Source organism: Armigeres subalbatus, chromosome 2, assembly GCF_024139115.2.
Source record: "Armigeres subalbatus isolate Guangzhou_Male chromosome 2, GZ_Asu_2, whole genome shotgun sequence".
In the NCBI taxonomy this organism is placed as follows: Eukaryota; Metazoa; Arthropoda; class Insecta; order Diptera; family Culicidae; genus Armigeres; species Armigeres subalbatus.
This window is the reverse complement of record NC_085140.1, coordinates 153,745,915-153,766,529: the sequence shown is the minus strand read 5'-3', so window position 1 is coordinate 153,766,529 and position 20,615 is coordinate 153,745,915. Positions and strand designations below refer to the sequence as shown.

General features: G+C 40.9%; 1 protein-coding gene across 12 annotated transcripts in view; it reads left to right on the top strand.

Annotated features, from left to right (window-relative positions):
• LOC134211039 (anion exchange protein 2) overlaps positions 1 to 20,615 on the top strand; it is a 270,760-nt gene that overhangs the window by 193,810 nt on the left and 56,335 nt on the right. For 2 of the 12 annotated variants that reach the window (XM_062687589.1, XM_062687587.1), the window contains exon 2: positions 3,754 to 4,224. The exons of 8 other annotated variants lie outside the window; for them this stretch is intronic. The gene's annotated coding sequence lies outside the window, so the exon portion shown is untranslated. 2 more of the 12 variants (XM_062687590.1, XM_062687591.1) reach the window with 2 other exon arrangements.

Below are 20,615 nucleotides of genomic sequence, written 5' to 3'. Positions count from 1 at the left end.
CCATTTCGAATTCTAACAGTTGGATGCTAGAAATAATCAAGTTGTGTTTATAGGGATAGAAGATGGAAACGGTATGAAAGTCCATTCCCAGTTCTAGCGATTGCTAGGAACATGAGAAATATATGAAAGATACAAAGTAGGAGAAATAGAACGGACATGGGATTGAACCTACAATATGACCACCAAGCCCGTTACATTCGGAAGGAATTTTGTGAAATTCCGAAAAATTTCTCGGAGAGATTCCAAATATATGAAAATTTTTTTTTTAAATCTTCTGCAAATCCAAAAAAATCTCATCCACATTTTCAACAATGTTTCGTTTAAACGGAGTTTTTTTTGATCGTTGTATCCGTTGGAAATTTCAAAAATTTTCCCATTGAAATTCTGAATTTTGAAGAATTTTGAATGATTTTGCAAGGAAATTCTAAAGAATCTTCTAGAAATGAACGCAACAAACAAACGATTCAGGCCGCCGCCGACCAAAATTGTGGCAGACGCCGCCCCGACGAGTTTGGACCGGAAACACCTCTAGGAGAAACTCCTAAATATGGTCGTTTTACCACGAAAATTTGTGGTCCATTCGATCCACAATAAAACCATTCTTCTTGCGGGCCTTCCACAAACATAGAGGAAGAAACACTTAAACGTGGCCGTCTCAACACGCCGAATGTGATCAACCCGATAAACGTCAACACAATAAGAAAAATTCTTGCGTTCCACTAACGCAGCATAAGTAACTCTTAAATGAAGGTGTCCCATCACGCAAAATTGTGATCCATTCTATCCACAATAAAATAATTCTGTTTTGCGGGTGTCCCACCAATATAGATAAAGAAACTTTTAAATGATGGTGTTCCACCACACAGGTTTGTGACCAATCCAATCCGCAATAACACTATTCTCCTTACGAGCCACCAATGCAAAGGAAGCAACTCTTGAATTCGGGAGTTCCATTACACATAACTGTGATCCATCCGATGCACAATAACAACGTTTTTGCAATCGTCCCGCCAACGCAGAGGAAGAAACTATTGACTGCGGGTGTCCCACCACGCAAAATTGTGATCCATCCGCTCCACAATAATCACCAACATAAAGGTAGAAACTATTGAATGCGGAATCACATCACGCAGAACTATTGATGGCTGCTATTATCTTTAATGTGACTGAAAAATAGAGGTAGGTTGGGCTTGATCATGTTAAAGGTGGCTAATGTCCACGCCACACACCGTGAAACCTAAAAAAAATATCCCGTGGTAACTCAAAAGAAAGTTTCGTGGCGAATTTACCGTGGAAACTCACATATTGAAAATACATCCATTAAGAATATCAATTGTTTTCCTACCCTATTGATAATCAGTTAACTTTCAGGAAGAATGAGAGTAATCTCGAGGGACTTCTAAAATAACCTGATTTGTAACCGTTATTTGTCCCGTAACGCTGGGTGGACACCTTTTCGTGGTGTGTTACGGAGTACGATCTACCACACTCTGCTCTAGTTCTTACTATTCTCGTTAATACTTTTAGATGACCCACATATTCCACCTTTTTAGATGGATTCAATAGAGTAAATTATAAAAAAAATACTCAATCAACCTTAGGCTGGTTTCGCAGCGGACCACACGAAACTCCAAGCTCTATCAATTAGGAAATAAGCGGATACGAATTTGATGGATCTGATGGACACTCTGACTGTTATAAGCTCTGTGTAAAGGTGTTATTACTAAACGCCAAACGCAATGAAATCAGATCTCTTTACAAAAACGAATTTGAACCTCATAAGAAGAGGCAAAAATATGTTTTAATTTCAGTACTTATGCATGGTTAAAATCAATTATCTCACTTTTTTCTGAAGCCGAAACTGATAAAGAGGCGTGCCGAATGTCGCCATTTCTCGAAGGGTATAAATAGTGGTACCTTAATTTAAAGTAGCTACACTTTAAATTTGAGAAATACCTGCATAAAAAATGACTGCTACATTTCTTCTCAATAGCAATGGAGTAGAAAGACATGCACTAAACAAAGGACAATGCTGTACTACAAAAGTTCAATTAATGGACGCAGAGGTTCATCCCGTTTTTGTTTTCCGAAATTGTAATGAAATATTTCTTGTGTAAATAATTATGACTTATTAATAATCACATACACGATAAAGTTACCTTTCCGTCATGATCAGATTCCTGGAAAAAATATCTAAGCTGTGTCATAAACATTTGTTTATTTAGCCACTTTTACCATCAAATTAATCATCCAACAATTCACATCATTATATCAACCTCATCACCATTTACCAGCTGTACGTAAATTTCTCGGCGAAACGTTTATAAACCGTTAGTCATTACAGAAATTGCAGTTACGGCGTGCTGAACACAGTCACACTTCGTTAGCTATAAGCTAGCGACGATATCGGCCGGGGTGCAATTTCAGTTCCCTTCGTCAATGAATCTGAAGGCCGCACATAGTATACAACTGCTGCTGGTTGGTCTAGAAAGAAGTGTCGTCTTCCAGTTTGATATCCGTTCCATATCGGTAGCCCAACCTTTGCCGCCCAGTGGAATGGTTGGAAAATGGGCCGTGGGAAAATCGCTATCCAAGTCATAACGTAAATCAGAGGGAAAACAGCTATTTATAGAAACTCAATATTGCTTGCCCTTTCAGCTCCCAGTCACAATCTGTCAGTTAGTTGACATTGGATGAACGCCGAAGCCGAAGTGTGTAGAGCGAATGCCCTGCGAATTCCATTTTCTGCGTCTGTCCACGATAAAGGCGGATACTCGAGTTTGAAGCAAAACAAAATCCACTTTATCCTGCACACATATGAGCCTTTCATAGACAAAGCCCTGGGGATACATGCATGGTAGGTTAGGGTGTAGGGTGCGATTTGACGCAAAAGATTTTGAATCCCATAGTAAAGAGTAATAAACAAAATCTTCTAGAACTTTTGATGAGTAAAAACTTTTTCAAGAATATATCATTATTCGAAATTGCAATAAAAAAAAAGAAGCAATTTTAAAATGCTCGTTCTCCTAACGCTTAGTTAGTCAGGAGAAAGTGGATGGCTGTCGCATTCCAAATTCCAAAAGGGTTAACCCTCTTTTTTTGTTATGTATCTTACTGAACTTTTTGTAGTTGTTCTTCGTACTACATTTGAAATTGAATTTCGCAAATTATGCTGCACCCTACGAAAATAGTTTAAAGCGTAGTAATATAACATAGTTGGAAATTCCGCTCCTGGCAAAGCTGTGCGATCCAGCAGAACATTCAACTTTTATACATAGCACATGCATAACTCCTGTATTTAACCGTGAGACCTATTCCAATAACATTTTAGTCTTTTTGTTCGTTCTCGACAGTAAAGTAAAATTCTAAGTGGAACATTCACCACACACTTATGTAGCTCTTATGTTCACTATTTATGTGTCCTATCTTCAACCTTCCTCGAGCAAATATCCGCAGCAGCCAGTCAGGCGATCAATAAAATGTTGTTTGTTGGGATTTTAAAATAATCAATACATAAATTTCTCTCCCTCCGTAATGTCCCATAACCTAACCGCAGCAAAATATCATTGAACGCACCTAAACGACGGGTTTCGTCAAGTGGAATTAAATGCAAAATGATAGCCTTCAAGGCGACCTTGTGGAGAAATTTTCCTTCTTATAGTCTCCGGGGGCTAGGTTTCTTTCAGAGAGTGTGACATATATGAATATTGAATATGCGGAAAAATTGAAACATGACTTTATATTTCTCGATAGCCATCATCACAGCTTACGCAGGGTGTCAACTCGTTGATAAATATTGATAAAGAAGCTTAAGAAAGTAGTGCAACTAAAGCAGCAAAAATGAGGCGAAGAAAAAAAATCAACGTTCGCAAATAAGAACCAAAAACAATCTTTGAACTTCAGTGAAAATTGGTCTTCTATTGCTCAAGTTACAACATATGCGAAATGGTGCTTACGTTCGTTGAAAAGTGTGAAATCAATATTTAAGAAAACCAGTGCACAGTTCACGCCCGGGACACTTGGGCCACGAAGAGGAGCAAACAAATAGTGGGTGTCGCTTATTAGCATAATTTCAAGGAGCTCTCCACTTGATTGGAACTTGTTAGGGTGAAGTGGTGCTGCACACTCGATACCAACCGACCAACGCAACAGTTCCATGTAGCTTAGTAGTGCAGTGATTCACTTTGTTCTCGACCCATCCTTCAACCGAAACGGAAGCCAACGGTAATGTTCAACGCCGCCGCTACATCATTTGATCGACCTGTGGCCGTTAGCGCCACACTCCATCACAGTCATTCTGATTCCAACTGCTATCGGCTCTATCAGCAGAAACGGCTTCAGAAGCGTCATTCGGCTGCATCGGCTATTGTGAGCGCCCGGCCATCTCATCAAGACACTCCCAAACAGCTAGCACACCCCTATTCCCATCCTTCCTCCAGCTACCATCAGGCTTGCTCATACAGTCCCGTAACACATCACATTTTCCAAGACCATAATGAACCGCCGTATCAGCTGGGTCAGGCCGCCGCACCGGCGCAGGCGCTGGGGGACCCCCGCGTGCCCAAAACACGCGGTCTGTTTCGAAGGGTGACTCGCAAGGTGATCGAGTGGATACGCAGCTCGATCGTACCCGGAACAAATAAGGTTACTAATTGGTTCTTTTGATTGGTGTTAAGCGTAGATGTTTTCCAAATTCATACTAAACTCTTTGTTCCCCAACCCTTTTCGGAGAAAATGTTTGTACAATCACGCATTTCTATCTCACACTTTTTCTAACGCTCCTCAACTCATGAATCTTAAACCACTGGGACGGTTGTAATAATTTCGTAATTATTTTCGAAAAATAAACATATTTTTTTACGGCTACGATTTAATCAAGCGTCCGGTAAAAAAATCGCGCTCTACACATTTTCTGAATACTTCTGTTTGATCGGACTTTGCTAAAGAAAGGCTGTACAGCATAATAAGCATCGTACGAAAAAAAATGTACATAGAATAATAATAAATTTTTGGCCTTCATCACAAAACTTCAAATGTTCCTGTACATATTTAATTGAGGTGCAATGCCTAACTTTGCTTAGATGTAATATGTGGGCTAATATCCAATTAATTGTACATATGTAGAAACAAAAACCATTCATTATATCATTTCTGTCACAATTACTTTCTGTAAATATCATTCGTTATTTCATGCACTCTAACAATTACACGACTTTGCGATTTTTGCGAAAATGTTCTCGACATTTTTCACAGATGATCCTTTCTTTAACTAATTCAATCCGGATTATTTAACACCTCATTTCAAAATTAGTTACGGTAATACCAGTTCTGGAGATGATGCAATCAGTACAAACAGACGATATTCGTGAAAAAAATTCAAGATCTTCCAAACATTCTTCGAATCTTGATCGTGATGTTGTACATGACCAACAGATGTATTTTGTGGTGGTTCTCTGCGGTAATTTTGAGCAGGAATTGCTGCTTGGAACAAAATATTAAACATGATAATAAACAAATTTTAGTTGATTCTCAAAACATCAACGTTTTATCAATGCTCCAAATTATCCTTGAGTACTGATCTTGATTGTCTGTATGATCAACAAAGCGTTGTACGTGGTCTTGTCCATATTTTTGAATGAATATAGTTCCATGAGACATCATTTTCCTATTATGAATCTTCTTCTCCAATGGCTCTACATTCCAACTGGAACTTGGCTTGATTTTGCACTATTTTATTAGTATTTCCTCAGTTATTTAACGGGGTGCTTTTCTATGCCCGCCATTGCATGAGTATGTATCTTGTGTGGCAAGTACAATGGATACACTATGCCCAGGGTGTCAAATAATGTTTGCAACCCGAAAACATCCTAGACCAGAACGAGAGTCGAACTCGCCATCTACGGATTGGCAATCCTACGCCTTTGCTAGCAAGGCTACTGAAGATCCTATTACGAATATGTCACAGTATTCTCAGGATATGTACGGTACTCTAAACTATTCTTGAGCTCAGATCTTGAAGTTTTGTATTGTTAAAAAAGTGTTATACGAGATACCGACCTTGCTATTGAATAGCTTTTTGGAACATCATTCCGCTATTGTATACATGTCACAGTATTCCCAAAACATCAACGGTAATCCTAGTTATTCTTGAGTTTAGATCTTGAAAAAACGTATGGTCAACAAAGGGATCTACGGGACATTGGCCTAATTTACAAGTTGGAATAGTCCCATGGACATCATTTGGTTATTATAAGCTTGTCACAGTATTCCCAAGACATCTATCGTACTGCAAACTATTCTTGAGTAAGGTACAAGGGGGCAAGTTGAGATGTGGAGTAAGTTGAATCGCCCTTTGCTAAATACAAACCAACTTTTTGGCCTGCCAATGTAATAAGTACCGAAACATTGTTTGGAAGAGTTGTTTCATTAATTTTTTGCGGTAGGAAATCATTCAATGCTAAATAAGCAAAATTATTAAGAAACATCGATGGTAAACCCGTTCATTTTTTTTGGATTTTGTTCGTTTCAAATTGTTACGGTCGTTTTCAACCCATTAAGAAAAAAGGAGGTATTTTTGGCCAAAATTATGAACCCTGCAATAAATGGTGGTATTCACCATAAAAACAGATAGAAATGAAAAATATTTTTTCTGAGGCTTCAATGGGGTATGGGACCAATTTTCGGCATAGTATCGATTTTTGTCATATTCTACAAAACCAACGGAATCTGGTCACTTTTTGGCTTGCAATAAGTCTGTTTGATGTTGGATCTAATGGTTATACAAAGGGTTTAGCTGTATATTCGTGTTACAGACAAATGGACGCACCACAGATTTCCTAAAATAATCAAAAAAGCACTATAAGCTTCTGGTGTTGAAAATTCACTGAGTAGAACTTATTAAACCAACAAAGAAGAGTAGAACAGATTCAATTAGCGTCATATTGTGGCAATAACGAAATGAAAGTTCATTTAGTTGATATTTCATTAAGATTTCTTTCATAATTATAAAAAGGTATTGTGGCAAGGAGTTATTCAACACAATACTCATCCAACACGTTATGGTTAAATCTATAATTCGCTTCTATGATGTAGTAATGTAAAAATTCTAAATTTTGAATCCCTTCCCTTTTCACTGTGTAACGGTTTTTATATGATAGATGATTTTTTCTTGAATTAGGCGCAACGTTAAGACATAACCCTCCTCTTAAAATGTTATGTAAATTTTGTTCGTCAATTCAACAAGGGGCATTACTGAGTAACTCAGATGGAAATTGAAAAAAAGAAGTTTACCAAAGCTTCTGATTAATCCCCCTAGCGGTAATGTTGCCTTTCTCATACATTATAAGAAAATGTATTTTGGCCATAGCTTTTGAGCCCATAGTCCGATCCAGCCTATTTTTAATATAGAATAATGGAACAACATTCTCTGACAAATGAAACTTGTTGCGAGTAAATCGGTTTAGAGTGAGTGCCTAAAAAGAGTTTAGATCATTTCTGCTCACACACATACAGACATTCACACACACACACACGTACACACATACATCACCTGAGGGCAGCAGGGACTTTGTCCAAGGGCTTGACGACCACTCCCCATGGCCACTGCGAGTTAGACCGGGACCATCGTCCCTAACCCCTAATCCCAAGGCGTCAAGCGACCCGTGCCGAGGGGATGCATGGCCAGGAGGGTGAAATAATAAGCTAGGCCTTTAACGGAGCCTGTGGGGTACCTGGGCACTTTCCACAGTAATTGTCCCTTACCGCGTCATGCTGGGCTCTGGCGTGGTGGACCTCTTTTCCCGAGCAACTCGTGGGACCAAAAAGGAAAACCAAGTCAATTCTTTAATTAGTGGTAGTAGTGTAGGCGACAACCGCTTCGCAAGAGGTGGGTTGTTCAGGTCTCCGCCTAGGAGGCCAGATGCAATAGTCGGCAGCTCAGTGCGCAGCGCCAGCGTGGGTCACTCAACCTTCTTCTCGGCTAGAAAAACGCCGGTAGGGGTTATTGACGGCCCATGGCTTGTGGAGGCGATGAACCGCAAACGCGATGGGCTTTCGGCCTTCGAGGTGGCGACGGAACAGCTGGACGCCATCATCGACTTTGCGTCATCGAAGCATAATATCAGCAAGGACCTCAAGAGGAGCTTGCAGAAACTTCGAAAGTCGATGCTGGACGCCAAGCTGGAGAGGGCGGTCGGGACGGCCAAGTGTAAACCCGTGAAATCGGTGGAGTCGAGGTCTACCCAGACTGAGGCCCAAGGATTCGCGGACTCGGGCAAGGTCGAATCGACCGAAGGCGTGCCAGCGAAGACGGTGGTGCCAAAGTCTACCCAGACTGAGGCTCAAGTATTTGCGGGTACGTCAGGGTGACTGCTCCAACGGAGCAGACATAAAACGGGGAGACAGTCTCCAGGGAATGAGCTCCCTGGGGGCCGCTCCAAAACGCGGAGGGTTACTACCCCGAACAAGGGTAGTGGGGCTGGGAAGCTGAACCCCGGCCAGGTACCTCCAAAACCGGGGGAGGAAGGACCTGGAAAGGTCCGTCCACTCAGGAAAGACGGTGGTAAGGGATTACGGCAGGCTGAAAGTTCTCAGCCGCACCAGACCAGGGAAATAGAGGGGGATGACGCCTCCTGGACCCTGGTCAAGAACAAGAGGAAACCGAAGACGTCAAGGGCCGAAAAGAAGGCCCAGGCGAATGAGAGTAGCAAGAAGTTTAGGGTAGGCACCAATCGCTCCAGGGACGATGCCCTAGTCATCACGGCGGACGAGGCTAAGTACTCGGACGTTTTGAAGGCGATGAGGAGTGACGTCAAGCCCGGTGAACGCGGCGCCGACGTACGTCGAATAAGACGTACCCGGATGGGCGAGATGATCCTCGAGCTGAAGCGGGGCGTCTCGCAAAAGGGCGCCGCCTACAAGAAGTTGGCGGAGGAAGTCCTAGGCGAGACGGTCAAGGTGAGGGCACTCACGACGGAGGTGAATCTAAGGGTTAAAGACCTGGACGAGATCACCGAAGTCGAAGAGCTCGTCACGGTACTGCGGCGACAGTGTGAAGTGGAGACGCCCACCGCAGCCGTTCGGCTACGGAAAGGTCCGGCAGGGAGGCAGGTAGCATTGGTTCGGCTATCTGCAGCGGACGCCTCCAAGGTAGTCAAGTTAGGGAGCGTCAAGGTGGGATGGTCGGTATGCCCTGTGCGCATATACGAGCAACCCGAAGTTTGCTTCAAGTGCCTGGAACCGGGGCACAAGCAATGGAACTGCAAAGGCCCTGACAGAAGCAATCTCTGCCGACGCTGCGGATTGGAGGGACATAAGGCACAATGCTGCACGAACCCTCCCAATTGTTTGATATGTTCCAGCAAAGCTGTGAACAGCAAGCACCCCATGGGGGGTTCGATGTGCCCGGCGTTTAAGCGTGCTGCAAAATCAAAGTGCAGGTAACGCAGCTGGCTTGCTCGGCCTCGCCCGAGTGTTTGGTGTGTGCAGGTTTAGAGGAAACGGCGGAACACGTGTTGTTCGTGTGCTCACGTTTTCGCGCAATGCGTGACCACATGCTTGCCACATGTGGTCTGGACACTACCCCGGACAACCTAGTTCGGAGGATGTGTAAAGATGAAGTTGGCTGGAACGCCGTTTTATCGGCTATCGCCCAAATCGTCTCGAAGCTACACAGAAGGTGGCGCGTGGACTCAAGGATGGCTAGTTCAGGCGCAAATAAGAGGTGGTCCAAGGGATCGGAGTCGGCTTCATGGGTCATACCGGTGGTCATGCTCTGTGGTCGAATTCGATCCTTTTATCGAACAAGTGGCCGCGCGAAGAACAACATGGTATCGTCGCTTTCGCGGCGTCGGTCAACCGGGCGGGTTCCGAGCCCGAGGACGGAAAGGGGTCCTCGTCAAGACTGGGGTAGGCGTAGGCACCGCGTCAGCAAGTCCCTCTGTGTGCTGGCGAATAGGCCCTATCGCAGAAAGGTCAATTTGGGGTGCACGCGGCATCATCATTCTTGATACCAGTCGTGCAGAGGGAAGCAGGCGCGAAGTCGACCCTTCCCACCTTCCGAGGACATAGGGCGTGGTAAGGGCACCTGGAAAGCCGGCAACGCGCTGGCACGATACCATGGTGTTCTTCTAAAAAAGCGAGTTACGATGTTCGGTGCTGCAAGGACACGCAGCTAACCTCGAGGGTGCGTTGTGCACTGGTCCCCCTTTGAAGCATTACTTTCTGGTTGTACCGAAGGGACTATGGGCTTGGCGGCAATGGAAACGGTTTAGCGGGTCGGGGATGTAGTCCTGCCTCCCTCGGTGATCCCTAACCCCGCACTTCCTGGTCAACCCAGGATGTCTGTTGAGCAGATTCCCCCTCCATTGCTTAGGAAGAAAAAAAAACACATACATCACCTCAATACGTCGAACTGAGTCGATCGGTATACAACACTATGAGTGTTTGGGCTTTCTTTTAAATGCTTTTGGGGCGATCATATAGCTTCTACGTATACTTAGTACACGAGAAAGGCAAAAATAAGCAATTTGTAAAATTCATGTATCTTACAAAATGGTGAATTTGGGCAGAATTTTATTCATGGTCCTCAAAGTTTAAGGGTTCAATAGTGTAGTGCATGATGTTTTACTGCGGGGCAGTGACGGGAAATGTCATTTCGATGTCATGAGACTAATTTGCTAATAACTTTTTTTACAAGTCATTTATAATTTTGTTTTACATGTAAACATGTAGTTCTCAAAGGAGCCGAAAACTTCTTCTAACAGATAATTTCTCTAAACATGATACTGGCGACGTGAGAGCCGAATTAGTGTTAAATGACATTAATGTCATGACATTCCGTGACATTTTTTTAATCTCGCTCTCATGGCTCACACTTTGTATTTAGAACAATGATCTGTTCGACAAAGTTCTAGGACTCTTTGAATACTCCATGTCAATCAAAAAATCCAAACTGTAAATCACTTTTGGAAAAAGTTATTAGAAAATTAGTAATAGCATTGCCATGAAATTTTTTTGACATTTCCCATCACTGCTGCGGGGTACAAAACTGTTTTGTTCATTGAATATTGTGTAAAATATGCTTTTACAAAACCGCTAAAAACTAAATTCTGGACGGAGCTATTATTACATTATCAAGCCTATTGCATAGATCAATGTAAGAGCTTTGTAACGATATATAAATATGTTACTTTTGAGATGAAAATATGGCAAAGCTGTCAGTTTTCCCAAAAAACGTAAAAATATCTTTTCTAGGAGGGGCTAGTTTGAACGCCCCCCATCCCTCCCTAAAAAATAAAAACCGTCCTGATTATAAAAATATAGGTTATAAGCTGTGTGTTCATTACATTTTACTCGCCCAAATCGAAAATTGGCCTTTTGGTAGTTTTGCTGAAATGCGTGCTGCGGGGCAAGTTGAAACACCAATTCCAAACGTCACTCTCGCAACTAAAAGTAATATTGTATTCCATGTTTAAATTGGATGGTCTAGTTTTGAAAAAGTTAGTTAAACTACAAGTTAGTTAAACTTAATCAATGTGAATTTATGACGAAGCCACAACCGAACTATCAAGCAAACCGAATAATGAACAATCCTGAAAAGTAATCCGAGTAGTTGTTCGTTGTTTGGTTCACTAGCATTTTTCCTTGAAAAATACGCTTATGGCTTTGCTGTGTAGCCACCAGTCTTGTAAAATGTCATCTGCATGTCATTTGACTAATTTGTTCATAACTTTCTTCAGAAGCCAAATTTACAGCACTTTGAAGTTAATCTTTTGAAAAAACTGTTTCAACTTACGACAAAGTTGCGACAAAGTCTTCATATCCAGAGAGTTTCATTGCAATCTGATAGGTTGTTGCCAACTCCGAGAAGAATTGGCGCGAAATGCACCATTTGTAGCAATGCCTTTTTAGATAACGTTGTAAGCATATTCAAGCGCTAAAAGTCCATCATACCTTTTAAAATGATATCAAGCTCCTGTAAAAAAAAACAAAGAAAATTATACAAGTGAATGCCAATGACATTTTTTTTCTCTAAACATGTCACAATCTTTCCAGAACATCTATCGTACCGTAAACAAATCTTGAGTTTAGATATTGGAGGTCTGTATGGTCACTTGACCACACTTTTGAATTGAAATAGCTTCATAGAACATCACCTGATTATCAACATGTCACAGCATTCTTAGTATAATTAATGCACTCCAAACCAGTGTTGTGCTTAATCATTATCAGACGATCATGATTGCAATTTTCATGTGAAAACTTCTCACGTGAAAACAGTAGGCGAGTTGTCGCCAGCGACAACTTCTCAAATTTTGTACTCAAACGATAATAAACACAGAATTTTCATTCAATCATTAATCTTCACTAATAATAGATAATTGCCAACAGTCCCGTTATATCTTCTATTTGGCGTTATAGCTTCATGCTAGTGAGGAAAAAGAGTTCAAAATGTAACGGTAAATGCATCAAATCAAGATACGATTTTCAAACGATTCTTAATCGCTGGCGAGTTTTAATCACTTGAAAATTTAAAAGTAAAATCGCGGGTGAGTTTGATCATTCTCGATTTTTCGAAAATTTGATTTTTCCCAACCCTGCTCCAAACTATTCGTGAGTGCAGATCTCCAAGGTCTGTATGGCCAACAAAGCGTTCTGCAGGTCTTGCCCATACTTTCAAATTGGTATAACTCCATAATACATAATTTCGATATTATAAATATATTATAGAATACTCTAGAATACTCAAAACACCAACGGCAATTCCACTGAAACGTTTTCTAACAATCTTCCAATCCGTTCGTCCATACAAAAACATGGGTTGCTCAATCTGGCTGAGAAAGAAAGCTATCTTCGTCGAGTGTTTCGTGTCGTGTCCACGTCACTGTTGGTGTATTTATTTGAAAAGCGTAATTAGTTTCCCTTTCCTTTCCTGTCTGTGTGTGTATGTGTGTACGAATGTGCGCAAAATAAAACTCACTCATATTTTAGGAATTTATCTTGAACCGATTAGCATTCGACGGGGAACAGTTCCCCATTGTTTCCTATTGAAAATTGGCCAGATCAGACTATGGGACCAACATTTATGACCTAAAAACGAATTTTATATAAAACATGCAGAGAAAATGGCACTCAATTTTTTTAATACATCTTATGCACGAGAATAGCACAAACACCAGGTCAATCAGGGTTATTTGTACTTTTGTACTATACTTGTAGCAATCTTAGTGTGTATTTTTAATTGTTAATTTTTCACATTTATATAGAAACCAGTCAAAGTGAAGACCATGAGGTCTCCCGAATAACACATTTCAATCAAACTTGGTTGCAGTCCCCCATTATGACAGAATTCGATTACATATGAGTTACGGCAGCTTACTTTGAACATGTGTGCTACTTGGCTCCAGCAAAACAAATGTACATATTATGCAAACGTATCGTTTCGTAAAGATCTTTGCCAAACTATCCTACCGGGATTCGTTCACGCAAGCTCGTATTGAACTTATTATTCTGCTGGTTTTCCAGGATTTTGTCGACAATCCGCTTGTTCAGCTCGTTTGTTCGCCTTAATTATTTCGATAAAACGACAATATTGTAAATGACGAGAATCACGTCTGCGTGTAATCCCTCAGAGGACAAAAAAGAAAGCTGCACGTAAGGCATGGCACGAATTTATATGATGCTGCTTTCCCTAGTTGACAGGCAATAGTGTGTTGGCATGGCTTATTAGCAGGACTATCAGCATTCTAAGCGCATCGTAATTGAACTATGTAAATAGAATCAGAGCATAGACCTTTTTTGCCTGCTTCGTTATCATTTTACTTCTAGTCAAGCTCATGGTTCGTACAGTCGTTTTCCGATTTTTCCGAATCACTACTGATAGAATTTTCCGCTTAATTTAAGGATAAGAGTGGTCAGAAAAATAAACTTTACACGATTTATGTGGAATATTGTAGCTATGAACACGCATGCAAACGAGTAACATTGAGCCCATATCGAACATTTGCAAATACGGCTAATAAAGGAGCGTGATATTAATAATGATGCAGCAGATAACCCATTGGATAATGTTCCATAAACTGATAACTTCTTGGAAAACCAATCACGTTTCCAATTAATAATGGATGGACCAATGTTATTTATCACCTCGTATTGAAATCAATGTACAAATGTGAGGCAATTTGAGTTACATTCGTCTATATAATCAAGGCTAATAAACAACAGTCGTACACGGGGAACATTCTAAGTGACAATCGGTAGACTGAGCCAATGCAATGGTGGAGAATACTGCACACTGGCCTATTTTAACTTTTAGACGAGTAAGGTGATACAATGATACAAACGAATATTATCCTTCTCGAATAATCAGTTTGATAATATACGACAACTGTAAACTGTGACCTGTTCGTTCGAAAGCGAGTGTTCGAAATATGAATCAAAGCGGTAAAAGTTTTTAGAGCCAATATTTAAAAAAGTCGTTTCTGAAAATTTGATCTAGGGGAAATGACGGCTTTGGCAGTTTTTGTTCTATTATTGTCAGGGTTTTTTTATGACTGATTATGCTTAAATTTTCTTTGCATATCAAAGGATATCGTGGCCAAATTTCATAAAATTTGGTGGACAAAAACCCCCCTGACAATAATAGAACAAAACCTGTCAAAGCCGTCTTTTCCCCTACATTAATACGACAACTATTGTACGAGTACAACCAATAGAAAGTGATGAATTTATGGTTCTGCAGTCCGTACCGTAAACATTGCGTTCTCCCACATTTACCACATAGCTGCGTCATTGATTTAAACAAATAATCCAATATGTATGAATCTTGGCAATTATTGCATTCGGTCAAATCTTAACGGCTTAAAAATAAATCGCACCAAAGTGAATCGCAACCGCACCATATCCTTGGCATTGACTTTGAATTATCCGACCGGGCAGGCGAGTAAGCGACGTGTACCGCTTAGATCACTCGTTGCCAACAAAATGTCAGTCCGAACGGAAACGATAGATACCTACCCTGTACATGTTAATGGCGTCGAAACGAGTGAGAAAATAATATGTACAGAAAGGGGTGGAAGCATATTAATGCATTTGGTGATACCCACTGTAGGCCGCCTTCGCAGACAGTCCAGCTGATGCATGCCACCATCAGTGATGAATGTACGCCGACCGACGAACGGGAGTAGGTCGCGTTTATGTCGCATTAAAGTTGTAGTTTATATTGCTTAAATTAAATACCGGCACGCAAGCACTATGGGAGTAAACAAATGGGATTAGCATTTATTTTTGCGTATACGTGTGCAACGAAACCTGTGCTTTTGCTCTCAATTATAAACTATAAATTTTCCATAGAAAACAAAAAAAAAGATAATAAAGAACAAAGCGCGAAACTATTATAATTGTGAAAATTTCCAAGAAGGAATTAAAAAACTTGGCCTCAAAGTTATCAAATATGGCAATTGATTAATAAAGTAAATCAAATATGGCAATTGATTAATTTATTTTTTTAAATCATAAAATATCCCTGATTAATCCACCTAGTATTATAGCCTTCCTCGTGTGGCACACATATTTTAGTCTAAAATAGCACCTGTAGGCGATTTACAATCATTCATACTTGTTGCGGACAAGGCTGGTGAGTATTTATAAGTGTCAAAAAGGGATTTTTCTTGTGCAAGGTTTAAAACTAGTTTTTTACTATTATTAAATGGAATGGACCGTTACGGTTAATTTGTAATAGGATGCAATAGGATAGGATTCCCCGTCGGAAGCAACTTGTCGACAACAAATCGGTGAAGAAGTTTTTACGCGCATACATACAAAAACACACGCAACTGACATATACACGTGACCGACCACGTGTACCATGCGAGGCTCACTTGTGTACTCGCCCATACATTCGGTTCCTGACTCTATAGGGGTATTACGTGTAATACCCCCAACTCCCTTTTGCTTGTACCGCATTTGTTGTACCCAAGAGGTTGTGTTGGTACCCCGCGCTGCCACCCACTGCTTGCCGCTGAAGCAGCCCACACTCTGTGGAACCTCCACAGGCTCCGTTAACTACCTGGCTAATTGTTTCTACACCCAGGGCATTCATCCTCTCGGTACAGGTCGTCTGACGCCTTGGGATTAGAGGTTAGGGATTAGCTTCAGTGTTGTACTGAGCCTGGCGTATGACCGGATTTACACCGTTACGCACTACTTAAGAGTATCCATATCCCAGCGTAACGGGACTTTAGCCAGTGACCTGAATTGGGAAAAGTTTGCTACCGGAAAGGTCTGAAGCAACCTTTCACTTTAGCACGGGAAGAAAGGACCGGCTTATGGTGGTGGTTACGTCGATGGCGGTAGCCGAATGCCCGTTAAAAATGTGAGTTAACCATCGTCGAGGGGGGCGTTCTGCTGAAAGCTTCGAGTAAAGCAACACCACGAAACCACGGATATCCGACTTTGTGCCTCCCCAGACCAGGTGATGGGCATTCATTTCGTCCAAGAGAAGGAGTAGAGCAGGGATCTCACTAATGTTGCCATGTAGACATTCATCACGCTAATACGAATGCTACCTCGGAAACGGACTCCAAAGACTGGTAGAACTTCGCGAAGCCCAGTTGCCAAGTGAGATATGTTTGCCCTCATGGTAGGCTATGATCCAAGACGAACTGTCGTTGGTCAACAGTTTCAAATTGGGCAGGTTGTTCCAAAAACTGTCAATGTTCCGCTGTAGGCAGACTTCGGCCTCCAGTGGAAGCGAGACTGGAAAGTTGCCTCAATCCGTCCCCGACGGAAGAAGGGGCGATGATGATAAAAAGGTTATAGCTTCCGGTTCTAAGGCGGGATTGGCCGGATCAGCTAACGGTTACAGTAGTGTAGCAGATGTTTTGCTCGTTAGAGGCGGCAGCAAGAGAGATATTAGCGTGTGGGTTTAAGATACGCTTAGGGTTTGGTGGATAGACCGCCGCTTACCAACTATACGCTGGGTTTTAGTAGCCTTTTTGTGGTCTTTGCGATCTGGTAAGGTGTTGGTTAGATTCCTTTTAGGAGTGTTTGCGACTCGAGAACCAACTCTAATATTGGATGCGATAATTTTGAAAGTGGCACCAGAGTTCTTGTTGGATACTTTTGGTTGTGGAGAATAAAAGACATCTTGTTCAGGAGGAATATTGGATGAATTGGCGTCAGAGTTTGAATCCAAAGTAGAATGAAAAAGTCTCTCACTTATCGTGTCTGTATACACTCTCGATCGGTAACATACGTGTTTCGGAAGCTGTTACGATAATGAACTAATTCGGGTTGTAAAAGAATCACAGGGCTGCCGCATTCAGCATCACCTCGGTGAGTTCCGGATCACTCGCAGCGATGACGTCTGATATGGAGGACCAAATAAGGGGTATGGAATGTATGCGGGACGAGAAAGGAGGCAGACAATTTGTTTTGGATAGACCTGTACTGCCGCGATTCGCATAAGAGTCCCATGTCGATTTTTGACGATTTTGATTTTCTTTCAGAAATAAGCTTAAAATGAACTCATCTTTAAGAAAAACTGATAAAATAATAGGCTTTTTTCTAGAAATTTGAAAATTAAAACCCACTTGTTTTGTCCCATCTTGCTATTTATTCGCATAACAGTCACATTCCAGATTTGGATACACTCTCGCACAAAACATCAATGTAATTTTGGTCTATTTAATAGTTCCATAGCAATGTATACAGATAAAGAATATTATGCCAAATTTTCAGAAAGATTGCTGGTTTTAACGATTTATTAGAATTTTTTTAATTTCTCCATGTGAAACGGGTTTGAAAAACTCAACGGCATATTTCTCAAGTTGAAGAAAACTGACATGGGACGCTTATGCGAATAGGGGCAGTGTAGTGCGAAACAGATAAAACTCTACCAGTGCGTGAATTCAGGCTTTTCTATAGAATATTAGTTATCATTATTACACCGAATTATTGATAAACACATTAGTGACTAGGTAAATGAATTAATATACTTACTTGCTACGATACTACCCTATGTCTTACAGATAAACCTATCCTAGTAGTACGGTTGAATTATGAGCGAAATAATTAGAATTGTTTAACCTAGAACCTAAAAGTAAGTCATGCAACAGAATGATAGAGATTAATTGTCTTTTAAAGTTTTCGTGCTAGGTAAATTTATACAATACTTCGATATTGGTTGAACAGTTTCGGAAGAAAAAGGAAGAACACGAAAATGTAAGTTGGTGGGGATTCTCATCGATTTGTTTTCGGCGAAAAATGACAAAACAAAACTTTGCCAGACTGCCAGAAATGTTAGAAAATAAGTGACTGGAAGATTTGTCCGCAGAAGATGGTCGAAGGCCAGTAAATCGACCGAAACGTCCGGACAGTCTGGCAAAGTTTTGTTTTGTCATTTTTCGCCGAAAACAAATCGATGAGAATCCCCACCAGCAATTTCGCGGCGATTGATCCATTGTAAACAAGAATATGTAAGTTGTAAAATGTAATACCCAGTAATTTAGATTATTGACTATATTTTGATTACAGCTTTGAAGCTATTAACTGCTCTCAAAACGTGTTAGCGACTTCTCTTGGACTATCCGAAACACGGGTTGCTATACCCCATGATAAGATTCTTTTATAAAAGCCCCAATTGCGGGGCACCGGTTCTGATGCATTTCAAGTAGTTTTACACAACTATGTGAAAAAATATGATCCCCAATATAAAATGCGCGAGAATAAAGCGTTTTATCAAACCCCCTCGATGGGGGCAGTAGAAGCATAGGTATTAGAACCGAGGGGTGCGCCACTTCCACGATGAGCCGTAGATGATGCTTCCTTGGCACAAAGATTTTCGCGATTAGAATGATTTTCTTTGCGATGAAACTTTTCACCTGCGATTAGCGCGATTAATCGCGATAATGATGCGATAAACGCGTTGACAGCACGAAACTGCTCGAAAATTTTGACAGTTTATAATGATGACATTTCTTGCTGTCCGATATTCGATCAGTATATTTTCACAACAATTTCGCTTTTCAATAACAATTTTACTTAAGTTGATGGAGTTTCGGGTCCTTCCGGTGTGTCTTGCCTTGAAAGACCTCACCGAAAGGCAGATCGAGGCAGATGTTCGTGAGCTGTTGGAACCCGCAAACCTCTCTGTGGGGGACCTACTGCTACGAAAATATTTTAGGAACTTAGGAAATTAATAAACCTATGGAACTCAAAATAATAAACGGAAAAAACGCGTGACTGCTGAAGATAGCGGGGCCGTAAATAGGAAAATTTCTGTTATGATTTTGCTGCCATTTTTAGAACGATTGGAAGCTTCAAAAAGAAGGGATTCTTTTGGGAAGTTTACCTAAGATTAGTCCAAGATTTTAAATGGGAGAAGGTCAATTTGTAGTTCTGTGGAAAATACGAATGATTTACAGTGGAAATTTTGAGAAATTACCGAAGAACTTCTTGAAAATCATTTAGAGAATTGCCCGCGTAAATTGAAAAAAAAGTGCCAGCTCACTTATTCCATACCATCACGTAAACTACATTGTTAATTCAATTAACTTAATTGAATAGATCGTTTTTCGCTAATCATCCGTGTTCGGATATATGATTCACTTGTACGAGATCCACCGGAACAGGAACATCTTTTGACATTTTTACGTTTGTGGCCAGTCCATACCACCGACGATTACGCAAGCGCTTCCGATGCCGAATTTTCTTATCTCCATGCTGCTAGGGCATTTACCGGCAAAAGCGAGAAGCCGATGCCCAAGGACGTTAATACGTCGGTGTCCTTGCAGGGCTAAAATTTACAGTTGTCACCGATGCCACTGAATTACTCGAAATAAACAAAACAAGTTTGGTCGGTTACTCTGGTAACAATGGATCGCAACTTACGATTCGAGCAATAAACAGTTGCGATAAAGCGCGATGGGGTGCGATTATGCGATTCACTTCGCGATTAGTTGCGATAATAAAAGCGATTGCTTTTCGACCAGAATTTTATAAGATCTGGCAGCGATTAAGTGTGCAATCGCAAAGTGGCGTCCCCCTCGATTAGAACGCTAGAGGTGCTATTATCCCATACGTTATTTGTGATCAACTGATTCAACCATAGTAACCCGGATTTTGCATAAAGGGTTTGGTCGGAACCTTGAATGTCAAATTTATTGTTTTGGTTTGGTTGTTCGCATGTATGAAAATTGGGCTACTGTGATAAAAAAAGTAGAAGCTTGTATTAAAGACACAACCGTAAATTGACCGTAGAATTACGTATAGTTCGATAGATGATGCGAAATTTATTTTTATTTTGCATGTTCATTGCGGATGGATATAGCCGAAATGTAAGCAATTTACAGTAAAAGTGAAATTTAAACACTACCTGCCGAAATCGGATTTTCAATAGTAAAATGCATTGAATCAATAGTTTACAATAGTTGTATGAAATCTTAGAGAGTTTATTTAACGATTCATACCAAAATCTCCAGAATCCGTTGAAAAACAGCTGAGTTATTGACTCTTACTTCCTGACCTTTTTTCGTGACAGTCCCAAATTTTAAGCTTTGCTAAGCTACATTCAATCTGTTCTACAAATATTCTAAGTAGTTGAAACAGTGTGTGTG